We start from the raw sequence: 14,133 nt of genomic DNA on the forward strand, positions 1-14,133 counted from the left end.
CTCTCAGCTCCTAGTGCCTCTTGCTCCCCACCCCTCACTCACACCACAAACTGAAGTGAGCTCCTTTTTAAACCCAGGTGCCCTGATTAGCCTGCCTTAATTGATTCTAACAGCTTCTTGATTGGCTGCAGGTGTTTGTCTTGTCTCCAGAAGGTTCCTGATACCTTACCCAGGGAAAAGGGACCTACTTAACCTGTGGCTAATATATCTGCCTTCTATTACTCTCCTGTAGCCATCTGGCTCGACCCTGTCACATTACTTACAGCACAACATATGGCTGCAATGATGGAGATGAATGTCCAGTGTGCCTGGTGCTAAAACAAGCCTTGGCTTAGGCAAGAGCTACTGTCCACTGCCTGAGCTCCTTTATTTAGATATCTTAAATTTGAAGGATGGAGAATGAAGAAATCTGACCAATGCAATGGAAACCTTCAATTCTCTTCAGTCCCATGAGGAGAATAATAGTTTCAGACTGTAGCTAGGAATGAACTTCAGTTGTACACTGCCTAGCCCAGCCAGGAATTCTAGCCAGGAAAAATATCAACAGTTCCATTAAAAAGTCTGCTGGTTTGCTAAAGTAGTGAAATAAACATACCTGTAGGCACAACAGGCTGAACCACACAGGAAACTTTAACTAGAATGAACAGACACAGATGTACTCCTTCTTTCCCTGAATATCTACCAGATAAAAACACTGGGCTTGAGTGGTAATATGTAGATCAAACAGCAGCCATGTGGATTATTAGTAGTGGAAGAACTCGTTCAGATCAAAATGAGAAGGGCTCAAATGCACACTCTAGAAGCAAAACTAAAACTCAGTCTAGTTTTGTTACCTTCCAGCTTCATGCTACTGTATTTGGCAAATTCCATCTGGAACTAGAAGGGCCATAATGACCAGCAAGAGGCTTTAGGTAACTGGTTTTCTGGCACAGAGTTTTACTAACTTGGTGGTGGTCTAAATTGGATTTTGCAGTTTAGGTCCATCTGGGCAGTATTTCCAGCCCAATTCTGTAGAGTTGGGACTTCAAAAGCACTTTCAGTGGCCATAAAGATTTGGTATCTTGTTCTATCTTACCTCTGCTGCTAGGCAGTAATGCCCAATGTGTTTCTAGAGCATTCCCTATTTACTGGGCATGTGCAGGGCTGAATTCTTCCAGTTCCATCACAGTTTGGGTCTAGGTTTGTCGAAGGCTTGAACCTTGCTTCATTTTAAAGGCTGTAGGTGGAACCTGCAATCCTACAAATGCAGCAGGCAGTCTCTGAAATTTGGACCAGTCCTCCGCTTGAGGGTTGGTAGACAAGTCAGGCATGAGGGACAAAAGAGATGGGAATTTCTCTGAAAGAAAACCAGCCAGCACAAATCTAGCATCCAAATGACTGGCCTGTGGGGTAGAGAATAACGTGTACTCTGCAAGTGAGTAGTTTCGATCTCCTGGAGCCTGTAACCCCCTAAGATTTTTGTGGGGAGGGAGTTTTCATAGAACTACTGCTACCCTCATGGAGGGGGATGACCTACCGAAGGCTGCATTGCAAATGTGTCCTGCATGGAGGAGAGGCTAAAGCAGTAGTGAAATAAGCTCCCATGAAGTTCCCAACCCCCAAGCAGACTTGTGTATAACATTACAGGCAAAGTGATCTACCTACTGCAAGTTCAGTAGATTTCCTCCTCTTCAACCCCCTCACCCCCCTTCATACACCTCTAGATGTGGACAATGTCATCAGATTTGTTCAGCTAGGAAATCTTTCTACAAACGTGATGCCTAATGAGTTAAATGTCGCCATACCAAAGCAGTGCCTAAAAATTAAATGGGGGTGTGGTGTGGGTTTTTTGGAGGTGTTCAGTCTCCTCTTGCATTCCCATGTTATTACATTCTTGTCTTTTTCTTCTCTCCCCCCTCCCCCAACCCTGCATGCATCCTTTTGGCCATGCTACTTGCTTTTTCACTTAAATCCAGGGCAGCAGGACAGTGTCACTTTTCTCTGCGGCTTTAACCCACTGGAGTACAGTGAGCAGCTCCAATAACCACACCGGGCCCCTCATGAGCTAGGTATCCCAAATAAACTGCAAGTGGCGGTACCATGAAAAGGAACCCTCCTCACTTGTTAGTGGTTAGCCCTTGTTGTGGTTTACTCTGGTTCTTTGCTTCAGACAGCTGGAGTGAGGGAATGAGACTTCATTCCCCAGTCTTTCAGTAAGATTTAAGGGGGGCTGGGAGAGAGAATCCTGTCAGGCATGGGGCAAGTTAATGTCCACTTTTCTGGGGTCTAACTTCACCTGTCCCAAACCAACCTCCAGTATTAACACCCCCTCAAAAAAAAGTGTCTATGGAAACCTGAACTCCTCTCAATCTGGGAGAGGTGTTGGCACATGATGTGGGAGACTTTTTTCTCTTCCTAATCTTGGCATGGGTTTAAATTCAGAAGCCTCTTCTGAGATGCAGGTCTGAAGTCTCAAGAGACAAACCATGTCCCTTAAGTTGATGGCTGTGATGTGAAGGGCAAGAGTGAAAGACTGAGGTTTTCAGAGCAGCCCTCTTCATAAGGAGGCTTAGTTTCCTGATGTCTGCCATTGCAAAATATGGGATCTTACTTAAAAATCCAGCCACCCACCTCCCCTGTGCTCTAGAGACAGCTGCCTGGGTAGAACAGCCTGCCCGGCAGCACAATGGGTAAGTGCCGGGGGCTTCATCCCACTAGTAAGCTTTGCTGCCACCAACAGGATCAGAAATGGCACGACCCACAATACAAGAAGGCCCACTTGAGTACTGCCCTGAAAGCCAACCCCTTTGGAGGAGCTTCCCATGCAAAGGGAATTGTTCTTGGAAAAAGCTGGTGTAGAGACTAAGCAGCCCAATTCAGCCATCAGGAAATGTGTCAGAGTCCAGCTGATCAAGAACAGCAAGAAACTAGCAGCCTTTGTTCCTAATGACAGTTGCTTGAACCTCAATGAGGAAACTACTGAAGTTCTGGTTGCCAGCTTTGGCCGGAAGGGATTCCCAGTGTCCGCTTCAAGGTTGTCAAAGTAGCCAGTGTTTCTCTTAGCCTTGTACAAAGGCAAGGAAGAGACCACGGTCATGAATTCCTGTCATGCCATCTAAGCTACTAATAAACTTCAGGTTGATTTTAAAAAACGAACAACCAAAACATTGAAAATTCCTTGCAGGTGGGCTGTTCTGGGAACAGCCCGTGAGGTTATTCATAGCACTCTGCCTTGTTTCGATGTTCAAAGGGTAGGTGGCAGCAAAGCAGTTGAGAAAGTGTTAAAACCTGTGACTGAAATGTCTGCAATCCTCATTGCTACTGTTCCTTCAGCCTGCCAGAACTAGGGTGACCAGACGTCTTGTTTTTTAAAGGGGTGGTTCCATATTTAAGCCCTCCTGCAGGTGTCCTGACTTTTTCTTTAAAAAGGGGAAATTGTTCCATATTTTCTTTCCCCCTCTTCTTCTCTTCCCCCCTCCCCCATCAGTACTAGCAGGTCCTGCTGCTGGTCAGATCCCTGCTCGCCAGTTGCCCACGCACCAGCGCGGGGGCTGAGGGGTGTGTGTGTGTGTGTGTGTGTGTGTGCAAGGCTGGTGGCGACACAAAGATGCAGGGCCAGCCGCTCCCCATACTGGTCCGTCAGCACAGCCCCTGCTGCGTGCTGGCTCTTGGCCAGCAGGGCCCCATCCTGTTTCCAACCAGCATGAGCTGCGGTGGCTGGTAAGGGCAGGAGACAGCCAGTTACATGTCGCCTCTTCTGCCCCCACACTGGCCCTTTATGTGCTCCCCCTTCTCGCTGTCCTCTCCCTTCTTTGCCCCTTCACCCGCCCCACTACTCCTCCATATTCTCCCCCCGCCCCCCACAGGTGCATCCTGCTCCCAGCACACTGCAGAGAACCAGCCCCAGGTCAGAGCACTTCCTCCCCCCACCCCCCCGCCTCTAGCCGGAGCTACACTCTGGGGGTGGTGGTAGGGGGAAGCTATTTCCAGTCAGTTTGTGCCTCTCTTCCTCCCCTGCTGAGCCACCTCTCTGGCTGGGTTCACGGAAGCCCCTGCAGTCCAGTTCCTTGGGCCCTGGTGCACAGTGCATCTTGGGGCTTAACCCCTTCCTGCCCACGCTGTAGCCAGGGCACAAGAGGCAGCTGTTGGGTTACATCTGTGGCCAGCAGCAGCCTGGAGTTGTTAGCTGCCTTTTGACATTGTGCAGGCAGGAAGGGACAAGCCGCTTCCAGCCATAGGGGAGCAGAGTGAGGGGGGTGACTGGGAGGGGAGAAGAGATGAGCTCTGCAAAGACACTGGCCAGGTCCTCCCTCCCCTGCAGCTGGAAGCAGGTCCTGGCCCTTCCCTCCCGCAAAGTGCTGAAAGGCTGCTGCTGGTCACATTCTGGTGTGAACCCTGGCAGAAATCTGGGGAGGAGGGTATGTGCCCACTGCCCCGCACCACACATGTTGCCTTGAAGATGTGGTACCAGGAGAGGCAAGTCTGTCCCAGGGGCCTAGCCAGGCATGGAGGGCAGAGAGCACCGGGCAGGGAGGGTTGGGTCAGTCAGTCACCCCTGGTGTGTGTCCTCTCCCTGTGCAAACCATAAAGCCTTAAAGATAAGAAGGTAAATAAAAAATGAATCCAACTACACAGGATTTCTTTTTAACACTGGCTCAGTCAACTTAATGTTAGTTTAAATGTTTGTACTGCATAGTTCTGATTTTTTGCTGTTGAACTCGCTTAATATGAGTAATCTGACCAGGTGGCCCATATTCAGCATGGGGAAATAAGGTCCCCCTAGCCAGAACTGAGGTTTATTTCGCCAGTAGTTCTGTCGCCTTCCAATTTCCCATCTCTTCCCTCCTATCTCAATTCCTGTACTTGGTTCAGCACTATTTAAGAAATACATGGACCATTTGGGTGCTCATAGGAGCAGTTGACCATTTCACAGGCTCTTTCTGGGAACAAACCTACAGTTTGCTTTGCTCAAACTTTTCATCTTTCTAAAGAGCCTGCTGTGGGCATGACATGCCAGAGAGACTGTAACAGACCTTGAACAAGTAAGTCAAACATTCCATTGTTACCCTCTCCTGGAGCCTTGAGTTGCCTCTACATGGTGGTCTTTGCAAAGCAATGACTCTAATCTTTTGAGGAATCTGCTACATGACCACCATTGAGGTGTTGCTTATTCAGATGGAGGGGTGGATGAGGTTACATTATGGGCGGTCTCTTTATTCAGGCTTCAAGAATTGTTCTGATTCTGGCCAACCTCTTGCTATGGAAGTTCTTGTAACTTTTTGTCAATTTTCTTGACCATGTGCATAGCATGACTTAAGAAGCTTTTGGCTTCAGGGGGTTGAAATTCCTTGGTGGGACTCGTCAGTACAGAAATGGGTGGGTAAACATGGTCATGTACGTACATAGCTGCCTGGGTGGGTGACTATGTGTTTTTGTTGGTTGTGTTCAAAGCTTCTGAAGCTCTTCAGTTACTATAAACAATAGTACCACAAATGTTCATTTTGCAGCATTGTTGTAGCTGTGTTCTCTCATATGCTGGGACCAAGGTGGGTGAAGTAATATCTCTTACTGGACCAACTTCTTGGTCAAAGAGACAAGCTTTTGAGCACCACAGCACTCGAGGCTTCTAATCTGTCCCATAGGGTTAGATTTACATGGATCTCCTACCTACAGGCCACCACAACAGGTGGAAACCCAGGGGCAAAGATTGATGCTCCTTGCAAGCAACAGACTGATGCTTGGCCTTTCATTCCCAGCTCCCAAGTTGTCCAGTCTTAGCAACCAGCTCCCAGGTAGGCACCTCCAGCCTGCTGCTCCTGTGCAGTCAGCCTCCGTTCCCTCCTGAGCCAAGCCCTCCTACAATACTCAAGAGCTTATGAAGGGAGAGGCAGCCATTTCAATTGATACTCCTTGCATAGCAGGGAGAAAACTGAACCATTTGTGTCTGGAGATGGCCCTGCCAGAGCTGAAGCAGAGCAGTGGAGCAATATGGGGACATCTTAAGCAGCAGTGTCTACTGTGCAAGACAGGAGTGATGGTGTACAGAACCTTGTGGCTGACTCCTTAATTTATGGCATGGGGTTCACTGCTTAAGCACATGCAAGCTGACATCTGCCTGCTCCCACTAGAGATGGTGAAAGGCTGTCTTCTTGTAAGCAGGGGAATAGTCCCGCTATTGTGGGGAACTTTCCTGGCTTCTGCACTACACCAGTGAAATGGGCTAGCAAAAGGATCTGAGGACTCCCCTTCCACTCTCCTGTCTGGCAGAGTCCTCATAACCCCAACAAGGCTGGGCCCAGGATTCCTGGGGGGCTTGACCCCCAACCCTGCTGTGGTCACCTAGGACAGGGGCTAGGGTGTCACCGCTCCAGGGTACTCTCTCTGCACTAGGCCCTTCTCTGACCATTACATGCAAGTTAAAGCAAATGCAAGTTATTTAATCAACAATTAATTTTAAAAAGAATAAGGAATGAGATAGGTTAAAGGAAACCCATCACACCGCTCTGTGGCAGGGAACATCACAAACAGTGTCTCTGGAAAATCCAGGCAGTTCAGTCTGTTTCTTGTAAGTCCCAGGTCTTCTGCTCCGGCCCTGGCTGTGCTGCAGGGATGCCGTGGGTTGGACACTTGCTCTGGTGGTGGCCACACACTCTCAGGCTCCAAGTGGTAGGACTCTTCTTCCCAGTGTCACCCCCACCCTGTCAGAGTTACGATCCAAGCCTGGCCTGCAGAGCCTCTTGGCTGAGGCGTCTCCCTGTGCTGGGCCCACTGCCCAGGGTCCCCCCTCGCTCTCCCCAGCTGCTCACCGCACCCAGCTCCGGACTGCTCCAGCCCCAGCTGCACCACTCGGTCTCTGCACAGCTGCTGCTCTGCCTCCAGCTCCCTGGGCTGCTTCTCTGGCCCCTCTGCCTCTGGTTGCCGCAGCTCTTCTCCCAGGACAGATCTGCTCTGCAGGCTGCTTCTGTGACTCTGCTCCCAGCACTGACCTGCTTCCTGGGCTGCTTTCCTGGCCCCTCTGGCTCTGGTTGCTGCAGCTCTCCTCCCAGGGCAAGTCTGCTCTCTCTGGGCTGTGCCTCTGGCTTTGGGGCTGCAGCTCTGCTCCCAGGACCGGGTCTGCTCTCACTGGATCTGGCACAGCTCTGCTCCCCAGCTCAGCTTGCACCCCTGCTTTCTCCTTAGCTCAGCTCCACTCTTGTCTAACCCAGGCAAATCCAGCTCACACAGGACAGGACCTCCCTGGCCTCCTGACTCTCTGATTAGCCTGCTTGCCCGGTCATTCAGGCTGACCTGGAGCATTGGCCTCTCCCCATTGTTCCTGGGGGCTGTCTGTCTCAGGGTCCTGATTCCCCATCAACCCTTCCCTCTTTTTTTAGTACTGGGAGCTAGCAACTAAAACACCCCCCACTGAATGTTAGTAAGGGGGGAAACAGTCCCCTTACATTCTGCAGGTTGACACACTCCAGTAGCTGCTAGCTAGCAAGCTGTGGTCTCTGGTTGCATTACCATGCAACAGCACATGTATTACATGGCGGGAGGTGCATCCCTGTCTCAACACTGTGCTAAAGCCAATGAGGTGGTCAAACTGAAGTTGGCACAAGAGCCCTGGGAGAGAGGAGTTGCTTTCTGGGCTCCAGGCACCTCACGTGGATCATGGTTACAAAGGACCAGAACATCTGCTGTTTGGTAGTTCCCGTGCTGTTCTTAGCACCGCAGCCTGGGCTCTAGTCCGAGACTTGGTGCTGTGGGTTTTTTGTTGCAATATAAAGTACCCTCAGTGTCTTGGGATCCTTCCTTACCAAAGGGTGGAATCTCTTTAGAGCAGGGACTTTCTTGGTTCTTTACCTAACAGAACAGGCCCACCAGTCCTGATTGCACTAGAAGTAAAACCTTGTAGCTAGGAATTTGTGTGCTCAAACTTCACTCTAAGCTAACACAAATTTTTAAGAACTCTATTTCCTGTCTTCCTGACACTACTGCTGGAGGCAGTGGCTGACTCCTGCAACCCCTTGGGATATGCATGCACAGAAATGATCCGTGATCTTGAGGTTACCTCCTGAGTGTAGCTGGAGTAAGACTCTATTTCTCCCCCTTCCCCCTAACTCCAGAGACATCTAGTGGGTAGCCACGTGCCAGTCATCACTCTTCTGACCCCGCCCCCAGCACCTCCTTTCCATCTTTAGCACCTGTCACCAACCCAGCTCCATAGGGACTGCTGTGAAATAGCTTGACTATGGTATGTGGGGTGGGGTGGAGGAAACAAAGTGGAATAGAATCTTTGTTGGGTTGGAGTGTTAGGTTTACAAGCACTGGACTAATGGAGTGATTCACCTAGCATCTATGTAGATAGCAGTCTGGATTCCTTTTTGTACACTATACTTGCAGTGAGGGTGAAGGGGGACACTTGTACTTTGAGATGAAGCTGCAATCTGACTGGGAATACTAACTAAACTGTGGCTCCTCTTACTTCATAGGGTATGTCCTGTTGTCCCACTACTGACCTCAACTCCAGCTGCAAAATGACCTGCTTTTTGCAAGAAAGGAGCAGGCTGGAATCCATAGAGTTCAGGTGGGGACTCCTTAATGATGTGCAGATGGCTTAGTGAGTGAGAGGAAAGCCTGACCCCATTCAGGTCCTTTCATCCCAGGCTCTTGACCTCTCCCACCTTGGGGAGACGTGGTGAGGGGGGACAACCTGTAAATGGTTTGGTTTGCTCTCCAGAGGATGTGACCCTCCTCCTTTGTCATGCACTGGAATAAGACAACCCTGAAGAATAACAAGATATTGAGATCTACCACTACCAAGCCTTCTGAAGACAAGCTTACGGCAGCAACAGCCTTTCTCTAGAAAGGCTTCTGGAGTGGGACTTTCAGATTCTGCAACTTAAATGGATAATAGCAAGACCACTGAACATGAAACCTTCTGCCTTTTTAGGGCTTGTCTCAACTTGAAGTACTGCAGCTGTATCAATGTAGTACTTCAGTGTGGACCTTCACTATGCCAATGGGAGGGGTTTTTCCACTGCTGTAGAAAATCCACTGCCCCTGAGAGAGAGTGGCTAGGTTGACAGAGGATCCTTCCATCAGCCTAGCTCTGTTTACACCAGGGGTTTGGTTTGCTTAACTACACCTCTCAAGGGTGTAGATATTTCCACACCCCTGAGTGATGCAGATTGGTCAATCTGACTCTTGAGTGAAGACCAGGCCTTAAAGTGTCACCCTACCTTCAGTTTCAATAACGCAACTTATTTTCTACTATTTACCTCTTTCTGGAGGCTTACTTAAGCGAAGGTCCTGTAACAGTTCCTTGATGTCCATTCAGAACAGTGGAATTAATTGGCAACCACTGTGTAAATCCTACTGGTTTTTTTGGCTTACGAACATACAGGCTGCAGATTAGTGTGTTTCCTGGTTGCACAGGGCCCTTTCATAGCTGTTTGAATTCTCAGTGGGCCATACCAAGCTAGACCGACATCAGGAATTATAAGAATTTGTCCTCAATAGAGTCCACCTTTCTCCCACCCACTAAAAAAGTTGGGACATATAGAATTAAAGAAGAAACATTTGACAGTTTATTTTAAGGCTCCTGAGGTCCCTTCCAACCCTGATATTCTATGATTCTAACCCCTGAATAACTTGATCAAGTAGGACCTCCCACCCCTGCCCTACTAGGAAAACCTTGGAAGTAGGTTAATGTGCACCACAAACTCTGGCTTTCCCAATTATCATGCAATGAAAACTTTTTTTAAACTCTACTTAGCTTCAGCAGGGACCTTCTAATGATCTGTGTGAATGGCAGAGCTGAACAGAGAAATTTTCAGGTGAGAATTTTTCCCATATTGGGACAAAATTGTGACCCTCTGAGCTTTTTGGAGGAAAAAGGCTGCAGGGCTGGGTCTCCATCTCCCACTGGTCAGTCGCTTGCCCAGGATGAGACACCCAGGTTCGAGGCTCTGCTCTGAATCTGGCAGAGCAGGGGCTCAGACCTGGGTGTCTCTCATCCCAAGTGAATTCCCTAACTCCTAAAATTTGTTTTATTTCCGAATAGCTGAGTTACTTCTGGTCAGCAGGTATTTTCTGCTCTTCACATGTATCCAATTAAAATGAAAAGGCGTACTTGTGGCATCTTGGAGACTAACAGATTTATTTGGAATGCATCCAATGAAGTGAGCTGTAGCTCACAAAAGCTTATGCTCAAATTTGTTAGTCTGTATTTGCAAAAAGAAAAGGAGGACTTGTGGCACCTTAGACTAACACAGCTGCTGCTCTGACACCGATTAAAATGGTTTCTCCCAGGGTGGGAAGGTGCCCCCCATGCATGCACACCTATTTTACTGTACAATTAGATGAAAGTGTTGCTCTTGAGGCTTCATATAAAGGCAAAAAGTGCTGGCACCTTCCCCCTGAAGTATCTGGTGCAGGCCAGCATAGAAGACCTTTACCCAGTAGGAGTAGCAAACTAGCTTGATGGTCCACAAGGCAGTTTATTTGCAGGCTGCAAGATGACCTCACCATGGTCTTTAGTCCAATGCTTATCTTATGTCTAAATGGTCGTGTCCATACCCTATTGCAAGTTTCCTGGTATAGTGTCTCCTTTGACTGGGGTAGTCAATAGGCAGACAGTGAGCCAAATCCCAACTGCCAGATGCTTTTGAACAGACCCCAAAATATTTGTATTTATTATGAATTGGTTTTTCTCTGGAGTCTGGACCTTCACTATTCCTTGACAAAGAAATTTGGAACTCGAAGGAAAAAATTGACTGCCCCTGCCTTAGCCACTGAGTAGAAGTTTGCTTTGTACATAACCCTCTGCATTAGATATTGTGTTATAGGAAACCCTGAGTGTTTACACACAACTCAGCTGAACCACATGCAAGACTTTTTTTTCTTTTTCTGGTTTTGTGGTGTAGCTCTTCTATAATTTGCACATACTTCAGGTTGAACTTTATTTTTAAGCTGTACCCTCCAGTTTTATCATTTTGAAATACTCTGGAAATGTAGTCACTTTATTTAGTTGGAATTTCCCTCCAACTTAAAGAAACTTTCAACTTGGCTAATGTTCTTGCTTAACTCAGAAGCTATAATAGATGGCTCCTTTCATCTCTAGAGTTAGGTGTCCTGATTCTCCTTTATTAAACCCATGTTAGTTCAGTGAAGTTGCTCCCACTTCTCTTCCATGCAAGTGAGAACAGAATTGCTGATTCATTGTTGAAGGTGGCAACACTAAATAAACTTGGATATCCTTCGCCTGAAAAATTGTAGTGGGGAGGGAAATCACAATTCTAAGGGGTTATCTTTTTTGTTTTGTGCTTAAATTAACTGATGGTGGGGGAATAGATTTGTATAGACTTGCCATTCATTCAGGAGATGCATGAATGGTAATCCAATAGCAGTAAGCTTCTGCTGTGATGGTCCCTGGAAAACCAACATCACTGGCAGATAGCAAATGGTCAAAGTGCTTGGTTGAGGTGCTGCTGTGCTTGATCTGTGATTGCAAGGGTGGGTTACACATACAGTGCTTTGAGGTGGTAAGACTTGCAGCTTAACTCTCTCTAGCTTGGGGAGCAGGGTAAAGAATGTTGGAGGACTTCTTAGCCTCTGTGTAAGAGGCACCTGATGAGTTATCTTCCTTGGAAGACCCAAGCAATTCCAAGAACTACTTCAGAAAGGAGAAACAAAGATGGCACTGATTCACTGAACTCCAGTTGGACTGGAAAGTATATATCCATCACTAGTCACCTTCGGTCTTAGAGTCAGAGGAGAAGCTCTTGGTGCTAAAAGAGCATTGTAATGAAACTTCACTGTGGAGCATCAACTTCTTGAAGTAAATAGGTACACTATTTCCTAGCAGTTTGTCTTAAGACAATGAAGCTTCCACCACTTCCTTGGCCTTTGTATAAACTCTCAGTATCCTCCGCCTGGATTTTGTTTAGCTAAAATTTGTCCAGTTTCTAAATTTCTCCCTCCATCTGTATTTACATGCTTGCTCTGCCATTATGCTAGCAACACCCTCCTAACTCATCAGTTAGCCAGCTGTACATATAGTTAAGCCTTCCCTGCAGATCTCCAGCCCCTTGACCTCTTTCCTCTGAATACTCTAGTGTCTGTCTTTTTTTTTTTGTTTTGTTTTGTTCTGGTGATGAACTGAATGTTATGTTCCAGGTCTTGTCATCCTAGTCCATGCAGGAGGATAGATTTGTTTTTAGGAGGGGGATTGTTTCACTGCTTTCAATTTGTTATGGCTTCTAACTTACTGGCATTACAGCTTTCCAGGTTTTTCCCTCTTTTTTACATTTATGTCCCTAGATGCACGGTAGAATTTAATCTGAATTCCTGCCACTGTCTCCAGCCTTCCCAGATTCCTTGTCATTTGTCCCTTACTAGTTTAGGGAAGGGGTGGGGGAATTCTACCTTCCACACAACTGAAAGGAGGGGGAATGTTGGTAGCTGTCCAACAGCACACAGCAGCGACCAGTTCCGAAGACCAGTGAAATGCCATATCCGATGGCAGTAGCTGACTGGACTACTGTAGCTGCACAGAGTATCTGTTGTAGAGCTGGGTATTGGAGAAATGGCATCCACTGTAACCCACCCAAATCCAGTTTAGTTCCTTGTCTCCCTCTGGCAGTAGAGTGACAAGCTTGTTTGCTACCATCTCTTGAGCTGTAGAACCATTTGCTGGAGCAGTCAAAGTTCATGCTTTTATATCCATGGTCCCCAGTTAATCTCTACAAACCTCTTATGGGCAATGATACCCTGGTCAGGCTCAGGAAGGAGGCGAGAGTTCTCATTTTATGCAGAAGATGGGATTAACTAGCTCAGGAGGTCTCCTCTTGGCTTGTTGACAATGGGCCAAATGCTAACCTTTTGTAAGAGTGTGTACACCTCCAATGACTTCACTGGGAGTTGCACACCTGTACTGAGGTTCAGAATCTGACACCAGGTGTATAAATCCCTCTCCTTCCTTTGACATGGCCACTCCTTGAAATCCTAGTAGCTTTTTGGCCCACCTTCTAAATGGGGGGTGAGTGGGGCTGGGGGAAGTGTTCTAAAGCTGTACTGTTTTTAAGAATGTTCTAGGTTTGTTTCCCCAGGGCTTATAACTAAAAACAGAAGTCCTTCGTGGGACATGGGGCACTTCTCAAGAAAGCTATTGGACTGGACACATATATATTTTAAAAGGCAGTTTCTGAAAAGTCTCTGTAGAAATGGAGTTGTGTGGTTTCATGTTTGCTGGGTCTCCTGGATTTCTAAATCAAAATTCTATAGGCAATATGTGCCAAGTGTTTTTGGTTTTTTTTTGATCTATCAATGATAATAGTGTGACCTGTGGGCCCAAGATGTGTCTGCACAGGTGTCCTGGAAGGCATGACTTTTAAGGCAGTGAGGTAACATGGATGTAGCCAGAGGCCTAGTTTGGCCTGCTGAGCACCTCTAGATAGAGGTGTGATGGCAGGGACCCAATTTGGTGCATTTATGGGGCTGGCAACTGCAGGGGCAGAGTCTTGCAAAGTGACTGAGAGAAATATGGACTCCCACAATCCAGGTTGCTGGCTTTTTTTTTTCTTGGAGGGGGAAGCTGGTTTCTTTAGGGTAGAAACTCTCTGTAAGATATGTGGCAGAAGAACCATATTGTAAACTGGTTCCAGACCACTATAGGGAACAATCCTGTGTTGGAGTAGATCATGGGTAACATTGTGATAGGGCTTTCTCATCTGCAGTCTCACCCCTTCCAGTTGACACACAGCCCATTCAATTCATAATCTTGATGTAACAAAACCACCTTGTGGCCTCTGTATTTGGGTTGATCTAATTTGGGATGGCAACCATTCCTGAATCAACAGCTTTGGGTTATTTTAGGTGGTGAAAATCTGCCATTGGCACCACTGAAGGAATTTACCAGTAGCAAGCTAATTGTGTAAAATGTCCACTTAAGATCTTAAAGTTTTTCCCTAGTCTGATTGGAATTTGCTATGTTTAATACTCGGTTGATTCTGTTTTTGGGGGTGGAGGTTTAACTTAATATATTGGATACATAATCAATACAGGAAGGAAATGCTTCTCTTAATACACCAGTCTGACTTTTGGAGAATAGATCTTTTTTATTTTGACCACTCTGTGTAAAGTACTGTGCAACTGCTAAGCGTGGAGAGACTC

At 47.2% G+C, this 14,133-nt stretch overlaps 1 protein-coding gene and 1 pseudogene across 2 annotated transcripts in view; both read left to right on the forward strand.

Annotated features, from left to right (window-relative positions):
* WNT9A (Wnt family member 9A) overlaps positions 1-14,133 on the forward strand; it is a 68,421-nt gene that overhangs the window by 17,563 nt on the left and 36,725 nt on the right. The gene's annotated exons all lie outside the window — the stretch shown is intronic.
* On the forward strand, positions 2,666-3,098 carry LOC311515668 (small ribosomal subunit protein uS12 pseudogene; annotated as a pseudogene). The gene has a single exon. The product of its transcript is annotated as a small ribosomal subunit protein uS12 pseudogene (transcript).

This window comes from Lepidochelys olivacea (assembly GCF_965140295.1).
Source record: "Lepidochelys olivacea isolate rLepOli2 genome assembly, chromosome: 2".
Classification (NCBI taxonomy): Eukaryota; Metazoa; Chordata; order Testudines; family Cheloniidae; genus Lepidochelys; species Lepidochelys olivacea.